Here is a 12,130-nt window from a genome sequence, read left to right as displayed (position 1 = left end):
CTGAACCTATCTAAGACATACGCCTCACAAGGATCTCCACTTAATTTGTGCTACTTTGGGTTTCATGTGAGGAAGTGCAACACTTCTCTTACATTTTGGATGTTTCTATTCAGCAGTGTTTAGGAAAACTGCCAGCAGGATGTTTGGACAATGCTCCACTTTACAATGGACGAGTTCTTATGTTGCCACATTTGAAATAAAAAGGCTTTGGGGCCTACGGGGATTACAGCAGCTGTATCATTAGGGACTTCTCATATGGCTACCACCATAGTGACTACAAAAGATACGGAAACATAAATGCTTTGTGATTAAACGAGTCAAGCCCAAAATGAACATCATCTCTGCTCTGACAAATGCGATGCTGCCTTCCAAGCAGATGCCCTGGAATCATCTTAAATAAAAAACACTCCATATCGCATAGATGCATTTGATCGGGCTTATAGCACATTCTAGTCAAATAAAATAAAAATGGCTGGCATGATTTATTGAGCTCGAATAATAGTGCCTGGTGGGCATTTCATAAATCTCTAATAGGGCAGTGACCTCAGCCGCTGACACGTCATAAATCTTGGAACATCAAAACGCACAAAATGCAGCAAATCTGTTTGCTTCAATTAAAGAAACTGAGCACAGGTCAGAAAGGCAGCTTTCATAAATGCATTAAGGGCAGCCCATTGAGCTATTATTTAGAAAGTAATAACTCCCTGATAAAGAAGAGGCGACGCACACACATCTGCAGTCGATTAAAGCCTCACAAATTTACAATGAGGTGGAAAAGGGATGTCAGGTTTTTACACTAATTTAATACGGGGTCTTACTGACCCGGCTATTATGAGAGGGATTCTTTTGCATAACATATTGTAAAGATAATTTTAACTCTACCCCATAAAGCAGGGAAAGCTGTCACAGAAACGGCCATTGCCAGATGGAAGAAATATCACTCTGGACTGTATTGTAGCAAGACAAAATGAAAATAAAAACGTATCCAAAGTTCACAATAGCAAAGCTATTCAAATAAACCAATAAATAAATGAGTGTACAAATGTGTAAGCCTCAGGGCAAAGAGAGGATCTTGCTGCCAAGTCACAATCTCCATCTCAGTTTGTAGTACACCACAAGGGGCAGTGTGCAGTACATGACAAATAAGGGCTGCAGTGCTGTTTCACATTTGATTCACTGCAGGGGTGGGCTCACACAAGTCACTTAAGGTTATCAGCTGTTTGTGGTTCTTTTTCTTTTTTTTTCAGTACAAGTGTACAGGATGAAGCAAAACAAACGAGTAAAAATGTAACATAGCGCTGTTATAATTTATTACATCTAACTCATGGGATATGTCAAAGTAAACTTTGTTGTCATCTCTGCTATATACAGTACAGTATATAGAGAGACGAGACAACAAGGCTCCAGTTCCATTCAGTGCAAAAAACCCCAACAATAAATATAGGAAGAGTAAGAAATAAATATACACTTAAGACTAAGGTAAGGGGAGTAAATATACACTTTAATCTAAAAAAGGATCGATAACAGTCTGAATGTACAATTTATAATTGAGATTTAAAGGTGCGTGGTTCTTTTTGAGGATTCAATCAAAGTTTTTATGCAGAGCATGAGGCTGAAAGTGTGCTAACACCTAAAACTGCTGCGGATCACTGTTAAAATAATGCTCCTAGGGCAATACAATACTGAGCTAATAATAATAATAATAATAATAATAATAATAATACATTTTATTTATAGGCGCCTTTAAGACCTTCAAGGTCACCTTACAATAACACAAGAACAATAGCAGCAATAAAATATAATAAACATGGCAAAATAAAATTTAGACATAGGGTTAAAAAGAAAAAATAATTATTTAATATTTAAAAAGGCACTCGAATAATTCCAAAAATGGCTGTTCATTATCAATACACCATTAAAATGGGGTGAGAGGAACGCTGAATGTTTTTCAGGATCATTTTTATTTGAGCTAAGAGACTGTTTACTCTCCTTTCTATGTCTTACATGTAGATTTGAAAGTGCAGTACTGATGATTATGTATTGGGTGGTGTGTTGGTATATATGCATTTTATTATGTACATATTTTTAAGACATATACTGCACGATGCACATACATCTTACAACATTACAGGATGTATGTGTATTTATATATTCATATATAGTACAGTTATCATTTCATTATTATTACTATTATTATTTTCCTTCTTACTTTTATTATTATTATTATTATTATTATTATTATTATTATTATTATTTCATGTTTAATATTTAATATTGGTTTTGTTATGTAATTGCAAATGAATATCATTTTTCTACAACACACTGGATTATTCACATAGTTACTAAAGTATATATTGTGTTTGGCTTTTTTTTATTTTATTTATGTTTACATTTAAAGCATCGTTCTTAAATGTAAAGAAAAAGTCTGGCTGACCTTTTGAGGAAGGGAGGTGGAGGGACTGAGCGTGTGGAACTTGAGAGCGCAGCCTGATTCACTTTCAATCTGTGTACTAAATTGATGGCGATGAAAATAAGACTCCGAGACACAAAAAAGACACTTGTCTGCAGATTAATGTCTTGAATGGAGGCCTGTGAGGGCACTCTTTGTCGCAAGCCTCACATTGTGCCTCAGCCTTCATCTGAGACTAATGCTCAAAAGACCCTAAAATCACACTAGGCTGAACAGCACGAACGGGACACATAAAGTAATAGTTTACCTCACAGGAGCTGTTCCTCTAAGTCCTCATGGGTACATCAAGCAAACTCGCTGAAGGAATTATTACTTTCTGCGTGTGTGTGTGTTTTTATTTATATATTTTTTTAGAATGTCACATTTAGGCTCTAATATTCTCCAGGAAAATGAATATATTTGTTGACTAACAGCATGGATAAAACTCTTAAATATTCTGAATTTTTAATCTGGTTTAATATTTCCACCCGTTTTATGCAAATTACAGTCTATTAACATAATCTCATTTGAGAATACATCCTTTTAAAGTAAAAGATTATAACCTATTTTTTTAAGCACATATAAATCAAGTGTTATATTGAAATGGTAATGTTTTAAAGTCTGTGAGCTCTGCAGAAAAGACGAGCATTTACATACACACTTATTTTTTCTCCTGCATTAGTGGCTCAACACTACATGAAAAGATACAAACGGAGCTAAAACCTCCATGAGGGAAATCATCCAACAGCTTAAATGTCTTGGCAAACACGAAACATCCATTTAAAGAGCCACAATAAACAACTGCAAATATTCGCTTTGTGATATTTTGTCTAAAATATATATATATATATGCACGCAGAGTGTCTGATACCGGTACTGTCGTTGACTAGATTAAATCAATTTTCCTGGCACGGAGAGGACAGCAGAGGGAAAGGTAGGACATTACCTTCAGGCATTTAAGTGGAAACGGGGTCTGTAAAAGCTTCAGCGAGATATTGAAGTGGATAAAGATGTAAGAAAGAGCCATTATGCTGCTGAGGTAAGAAGAGGGGGGGGGGGGGCTCTATCTGTCTCCATCCCCTCCTCCTTCGCTCTTTACGTCTGCCTTGAACTTGTAAGGAGTTCAGCAGGACTGAGCCTACAGTCCAGACAGGGCTCTGGAATGCGAGTGCAGCTACTCAAGCCCGTCTGACCTGCCACCACACCAGCTCCATTTCACCGGGCTAACTTACCTATTCATTTACAATGGGACTTCAACTTTATCTCCCCTTGTAACACAACATTAACTGCCAAAGAGCTGGAAATGCATTATCAGCCTGCCTCAAAGCTTGGATTGCTTCCCTCATAAATAAGATCATTATACGAGTGGTAATCCCATTAAATAGATCATTTTGCAAATATCTAAATCCAATTAATAAAGTGTTTTCAGAGGGGGTGCAGCAAACAGCGCCTTTTAGAGAGCTGACATGCTGTGACTCCAGCTCTTTGTTCCGCAATCCCTTAGTACCAAGGGTGATATTAATAAATACAACCCAGAGTCTTACATACCCTTTGACAACAACAACTCACAAAAAAAAATGGGATTCAGTTTTAGCATGTTCTGGTTTATCAGTAGGAAGGATATATTTACTTAAAGTTAATTTGACTACAAAGTCACATAAAAAAATGACCTCTTCCCTTACCTCTCACTCTGCCATGCACTGCAGTTGCTTGCATAATATGCTTATAGGATGTCCTTATGCCGTAATCCTATAAAAATCCCAAGCTGGACTGAGCTAAAAGCTTTAAAATGATTGCCAGATGGTTTAACAAATTAGCCATTTATGGAATTAATTCAAACTTGTTTCCTAAATCATTACCATAACTCATCGGTGGAAGTGACCTCTAAGTGCCCTTTAACTTTTAGGCGTGTGCTCCTGCGCCGACCGCGTCACTTTCTCTGAACAATTAGTCAGAAAATAAGAAAGACAGAAAACAGTTTGACTAATTAATTGCTCTTGTACAAACTAACCATCTGCGAGTAAAGGAGGCATTAAAATCCTAAAGTAGATGCCCCTCAAGTGCTCGTGTTTGTTCCACTGAACTAATAAAGTGCATAATCCGATAAAGGGTGATATCCTAAGCTTTGATTGTGCCTGAAGTGGTTGTTTTACCTTTGTGGAGCGCATCTGGCATGGTAAGAATGTTTTCGTATCTTTTCATGGTTTTTAATTGCCAGCAGAAGCTTTTAGGAAAACACTGGTGTGGTTAAATGAATTAGAAAACAGTGCCCCTGGGTGATGTTAACACATTGCACTCTCTCATCCAGCAAGTATGTGAGGCAGCCGCCAGTGAATGATCTACGTGTCTTTTTATATAGCTGTTTATGATACAGAGGGAAGAAGACCACAGCTCTAATTATGGTTTTAAATATGTCTTTCACTATCTAGATAACATCTTTGTCTTAGAGGTTTGCTTTCATAAATCTGAGATTGTTTAAATCACACTTGTGACAGTTTCTATTGCACCTCAATTCTTGACATAAATCATCAAGCGTAATATACACCATATATACCACAAAAGCGATAAGCACACCTCAGTACCCTAATGACACTAGAAATATCATAGCGGTAATTTATTTCCTCATCTGAGTGCGAGTCCACAAATAGGGGCTGCTAAAAAAGAACACCAAAAAAAATGGAGGCTGAGGTTGGGGCCAGTCTCCCCCTCTTCTACTTTGCCTTTCCCCTGTCTAATCTGCCTTTTTCTAATGAAGAGAAGGAAAGCGAGAACAGTGGAAAGAAAGATGTCAAGAGTGAGGTCGGCCGCCCCCCTCACAGGGTCAAACTCGAGGGGTTAATACCTGGTGTCCGACACTGCACATAAACTCCGCTGAGCTCATCACACTAATTAAACAGACACACATCCTCTCGGAGCTCCGATGGCCAATCGCTGCCAGCTAAAAAAGCAGTCCATTCATGGAGGTTGGCAGGGTGTACATGTAGGGTGGGCTGGGGAAATGCTACCTGCCCTTCCTCAGTTTGATTAATGTGAAGAACAATGGTGCTCTTGTGGCCTGCCAGCCTCACTCCACTTGGTTCTGGTTCACCGCTCGAAGAGAGGGAACTGCATGTTCCAACTTCATACCCCCAGACGAACCACCACCTAGCCTAACTTCTCTACTACTGCTGTCTTCTCAAAACACCTCCATGCCATGATAATCATGCTGAATACAATCGCTTCAAATGCGGGATGCTGTTAAAATAGTCTTAAAGCAAAACATTGATGGACTGACGACGCGATGTATATTACAGTATAATTGTTTTCCATGTGCCCTGAATAGAGGATTTTTTTCTTACCTGCTCTTTGGTTCGCGTGACTTTGGGAATGCTGCTGTATTTAGGAGTGTTAACAAACGCTCTGAAGAAGAACCTGTCATCAAGGGAATCCTGGTCCTGGAGAAATCTTATCATTGTTCTCAGCTACAGAAATAATGGAAACAGCTTCAAAATTCAACAACAGTCAAAATCTAAACACAGTGTAACTGAAACGACCACGATAATTTCATTTAAACTTCTTTGCAATCTGAGCAACATCATCACGGGGTTGCTAAGGCCTACAGAAAGCTGTAGCTCAAGCTCAAGTCTAACTTAAACGTCAAATACTTTGTTATTCAAAGGCAGTGAAATTGAAACACTATACGGCAGCAGCTTTCCTCCATTCTTACGTAGATCTTTAAAGTTGGCATTAAACTTAAGGTTTCCTGCAAACTAGTGTGACAGTTAATAATAATGATTATTTTCTTAATGCAACAATTACCAAATATGGGTAAAACCTAATTCCTCCAGTCAAATTAATATTTTCACCAACAAACAGTTGGACAGTTTTTCATTTTTATCTTTTTTGCTTTCATAAACTGACTTCGATACTCTAAATCTACACTAAAACCTGACAACATCTCACTTCCTGTGCACCTTTAGACTCAAGCCGTACCAAGGCTCCACTCTGATTCATGGTTTTCTTGTAGTAGTTCTGCCTGGAAACGACTAAACCGACATTTATGTATATAAAAATGTCACGGAGTATTACGTTAATATCTCACTTGTTTGTCTTTCCTCAGACGTAACAAGTGTTAAGTGAATGCATCACACAGTTAAGAGAAGTCAAGCCCTTGGTTTTGATGTTTCCACAATGCATTAGCTAGTGTTTTATGTGAGCCAGATCAAAGTTTTATCAAACATGTCAGCCCATTTTTTTTCCTCGGGTTGCTGTGGAGAGTAAAAGACATCCGGCAATTACATTCATGGGATAAAGACATCAGCGTCATCTCTCCGAGGGAGTGACAGCATAATGTTATGGGTGTCAAAACTTGGGCGACATAATTAATTGCAGCAACTCCTGAACCCAAGACTTGTAGTTTTTTACCAGCGCTTTGCCAATCCTCTGAGTTTCAGCAATATCAAAACAGGGAGACAAATTGAGCCACCTGCATGTCTCCAAAGCTTGACAACTCATCTCACTTGCAAATTGCGAGCGTTTTACCCCCCTACAAAGGAGTCCATAGAGGCTAGCGGGCTTCTCACCAGCCAAGGTTTGATAGGTCTTCATGCAGCTATGTGACACTTTGAAAACAGTGGAGACATTCCATAATACTGGAGGCTGGAAAAAGAACATGCACAGTCCTAATGATGATAGTCCATATGGCTGAGGCTGCACAGTTGGTCACACACTCTGGGCTGTTTGGAGAAGTGCTTCACAATTATCTGCAGTGAAGTTATATTTGAAAAACAAACTGTGATTAGTGTGCTCGAAGGCATGGAGCGAGGATTACGAAACACTGACATGTTGGTTTTGTGTTGCATAAAGTTTATGTGAGACTCGACTTTTACAGCAAATCTGACTGGTTACAAGTCAGCTGAAAAGCTGCGTTTTAGGATTATCTATTTTAGAGGTGAAGCCAGTTATTAGAAAAAGAAGTGTCAGTAACCTGTAACTATGGAGGGGTCATGTGGTAGGAAAGAGGAACATCTTGCCAAACTGAGCACACGGAGTTGTGAACCATGCTCTCATTGGTTTATTCTAAAGACACGTTAAAAGATTCCCCCCAACATATACTATATTCTAGCGATATACTTTATCTGGTGACTGATGATGCCATCTTTAAGGCTTACATCCAGTGCTAGGGAGCTAATGTGAGGAACTTGAATCATTAGTTTCCAAAGATTTTTTTTATGAGCCTCGGAAGTAACACCCTTCTATATTTAAGGATTAATATCATCTTATCAGCCACTAAACTCACATGTAAATAGGCACATATTAACTGAAAATAAATGCTAAAATGAGGTTGTGTGTGTATACATGAGTGTGCAAGGTAAATGCTCGCAGTTACTGAGCGAAGACCCAACAGAGAGAATGAGGCTGGAGACAGACATTTCAACGCCTTTCATTAAAACTTATTACTTTGCATGTTATGGTATTGTAATCCTCTCTATGAGCAATTTTGTAACGACATAAACCATTATTTATCTCAGATTAATTAGATTTAAGACCTTTTAAATCTCGTTTGGTGCAGAACGCCCATGGAGCTTCTCTTTTCACAGCAAAAAGAAACATCAATAGATCTTTCCTGATGATCACTTTTTGTAGATTAGAGGATTGTTATTAATTGGTCAATTGGTTAATTGTTATTTTTTTCCTAATTAGTCACCATGGAGGAATAACAGGCTTTCTTCAGTGACCCTCATTTATAGAACTGTCCTTGTCAAACATGTTGTATAGAGAGGTTTCAGTAAAATGCAAGCCAAAATCTGAATTATTAGGGCAGAACTACATGACTTGGTTTGGAGTGCTCAAGTCTGGTTAAAAATAAATAAAAGATCATGGATAATACACCTAACTTGTTTAGAAAAAACCTTATCACCCACTGGATAATGTAAAATATTCATCTCAGCAGCCAAACTTTGAGAACATGTCACAGAGCCGTCTGTGGTATGTGTAGGATGAAGAGAGGTTACATTGCACGCACAAGTGGAAGCTCCCTGGATGTCTGCAAAAACACATTTGCAAATATGTGTAAAAGGAGAACCCCAGGAGACACTGGCACCAACAATAGGAAGCCACACAGAATTAAATCCAGAGGGTATGCTTTTTGTTCTGACTTTAAAAGTTCATTATTAGTCATATACTGCGCATCTTAAAAAAGAAGTCAAAAGACAAAAGAACCAGTAGAAAAATCAGGTGACCAGTCCAGTTCTGATGCCTGCTCTTCCCTGGTGTCTCCTGGTACAAAAATGTACCGCAAACCTGATTCTTTCCTTTCCAAGAAAGCAGAGGGGTTGGCAAATGGCTCACTTGCGACCAAAACCAAACGCTTTCTTTCTTTTCCCATGAGGTCAAGCAGGAAGAAGGTTTGTGAGCAAGATTTAGCAAGGTGTTGCTCCCTTTTTTTTAAAGTTATAAACTATTTGTCATCTTTGTGTATAAAAGATTGAGGTCACATTTGTGTCACAGCACAAAGAATTGTGGCAAACAGCCCCGTATGGACTCAATTTGAGTCTTTTGACTGTCGCCATCTTGTTTTTTGGTGCCAGTAGAGACTACCTACATAACCTAACACTTTGCTAGTTGTCTCTTTATAATCACATGGGTCACCTTTTTGGTCAAAGCTGTAAGTACTTATATTTACAAGAGCTGGTGCTAATTAATCTGGTGCTAATTAATCTAAACTGGGCAGGGATAGCTCAGTAGGTAGAGTGGTGGCCCCATGATCGGCAGGTCGGGGGTTCGATTCCCCTGAACAGCCACCCTGAGGTACCCCTGAGCAAGGTACCATCCTCACACACTGCTCCCTGGGCACCCAATGGCTGCTCACTGAGTGAATGGGTTAAATGGAGAGAGGAATTTCCCCACAGGGATCAATAAAAGTACACTTTCTTTCTAATTAGAAGCCATGAAGGTCCCATCTTATACTGATTTTGTTTTGGTTTTTATCACAATTAATCACTGTGTATGAACTAACAAATATTCATGGTATTCTGGAAAGCATTCTAACCTAGATCCTGAAACTATTCCAAAATACTACTGTTGACAAACCTTAAAAATGTGTTGCTTTACATAGCAATGAAATTTAGAGAAATTTAGAAATAATTATGTCAAACTAAATTGAAAGCGATGACAGGCAAACCAGTGTTAAATCTCTAAAATGTCTAAGCAAGCCTCAAATCAATAAGCAGACTGAGTTGTGGTTTATTAAAGTAACAGGTTAGAACTCACTATCACGCTGGTGTGCTGTGATGTCACCTGCTCCCGGCCATGCCTCCTCCTGTAAACCGTCCACTGCCATCATCTGTAAGAAGACCGGGCAACGCGTCTCAACAAGGTGCTCTGTGTGAGGCACCGTGAAGCCAGACTCTCTAAGACATTGGCAGACTTTGCTTAGCTCAGCCTAAAATGTGCAACACTCTCCCCTCAAACCAGGGCTTGTTTAGCTGCTGGCACATGAAGGCATCAGTCAGATGTATGCCAGCTGAGCTGAAGTGTGCCCACAGAGTACACACTGCAACATCACTACCGGTACTCGTGCCCTCACCTTGTCTACCTTGGCACTTTTTGAGTTTGATGGAAAGTGCCAGACAGCATATTTATACATCTTAATTAGCAATAATGAAGCCCGGTACCTGCCAACAATCTGTTGCCAGTAGTTACTGTGTGGTGTTGACTAGACTGTATGCCTGTTGTTTGCCTGCTACTCACATGAGAACTGCACAATTGAAATAGGTGAAAGGATCATGTGTTTTTCCTAAAGCCAATTAGATTCACTAACAAACACGTAACGATGATGGATATTTAACACTTGAGGATGGAGATGTTTAGTCTGAAAGGGCCTTTTACAACACGTAATAACTAAGCCTGTATCTACAGGACCCCAGATTTATAGCAGATTATGAATGAGCAGGAGATGGTTATTAGCTGTTCTGTTTGTCACGCTGCAGATCATTCACTTTAAAGGGCCTGTCAGGACATGGTGAACGACAGCAGATTCTGAGGATGTTTAAAGTCCCTGTGATCTGAAGCCATGTTTGGATGCAAACATGTTTAGATCTGTTGGCCAAGATAAGTTTGAGCTCTGCACAGCCAGACCTTTTTATGGAGTTGTGAAAACAAGTTGCATGATTTTTTTTTTTTAAACCGTGAAATAGGCTACAACCATCCTCCTGACGTCTGGATTTATGGCCTGGTAATTCCCCTCTGGAGTAATTTGGCTGGTACATCTGCAGCTTAGCCGCATTCCAGCAGAGCTCTCCTGTGCTGTGAAGTCAGGAGATGACTGATTGATTGATTGTATTACTCCAGTTTTAGCATGGCTTTGCAGAGCTATAGCAGTGAAGTTCTAATGTGATCTATCCAGCGAGCAGCCTGCCTGCTTTTGGGTTAGCCTGCTGTGACGATCGCAAATCATGGTTAGAAAGTGAACTTTGCAAAATACCACACAGTAATAACAGGAAACTGATAGACACTGTTTCAGATTAAAAGATGTTTAACTTAATTCCAAGCAGAATTATATGTAAGATTTAATGGTTACAAATTATAAACACAACAACTGAATGCAACACAGCGTTTATGGTGTGTTTTCCCTGGTAACAACACGAAAATTCAATTATCAAGTTCCTCATCACTGACTTGATGCTTCCACATGTTATTTCGGATGCCAACTGCAGGCTAAAAATGATTACATGCAAACATGTAGTGTGCTGATGGAAGTCTGCAGTTTCCAAGTGCCACTTACTGCTGAGGCAGTGAAGAGACCAGTTGCTTTCATAGCCTACAAAAAGGTAAGTCTAACATAAATAAATAAATAACATAAATTTTTTTTTAATGTAATAAAAGGATTCCAAGTGGTCCTCACAAGGCACAGGTAAAATTAAAGTTTACCTGCTAAACTAAATTAGCTGATGCTAATCGGGAAATTAGCTATATTAACAAGCTATCAATTAGTTATCTGGCAGCTAGCTATATTTACAGAATAATTTCACCAGATACTATCCGGTCGTTAAGTGATGACGTGACGAATCCTACTTCCGGGTCTAAAGTAGTCTGCGTTTAATATGGCTTTTGTGTCGTTAACATGTTTAATGTTATGTATTTTCTTCTATTTAATCTCAAAAAGCTCCTAAAACAGTCAGTGATCACCGTTGACCTCCCTCGGCTTTTATTACCACTAATCATTTATTTAAGCTCAGTTTTTAAAACCTTAGGATGTAACTACAGCCCAGCCCATGCAGCAGTATATGAATGACTAACCTCGTATTGTGGATGGATTATCTCAGTTGTTCTCCTGGCTGAAGTTTGGTCCTTTTACAGCATCCTGCCATGCGATTACATTTGTTCCTGACCACCGAGAACACTCACGTTAACTTTTATCGAGTGGAAAAAAAAGTTAGCTTGTTTATATTATGCTAACATAGCTGTGTTGCTAGCGGTCACGTAGCACATCATTATATACCAGCTAGACCAACTTCAGTCACCCTACAAACGTCACTGCTGTTTAGTTTTCTGTCTTCATTTATGTTGGAAGTGATAACAGAGCTGTACGTTTTAATTTGTTTCCACAACCCCGCAGTCAGGACATGCTATATTGTATTTAGATAGAAGCTAGCGAGCTAACGCCCTGCTAACTTCTAATTCCGTTAAATGTCATAAATT

Source organism: Mchenga conophoros, linkage group LG13 (genome assembly GCF_057382185.1).
Source record: "Mchenga conophoros isolate Kocher_MC1m ecotype Shallow Benthic linkage group LG13, M_conophoros_male_GT1.1, whole genome shotgun sequence".
NCBI lineage: Eukaryota > Metazoa > Chordata > Actinopteri > Cichliformes > Cichlidae > Mchenga > Mchenga conophoros.
The sequence above is the reverse complement of the archived record's forward strand: the minus strand, read 5'-3'. Positions refer to the sequence as shown.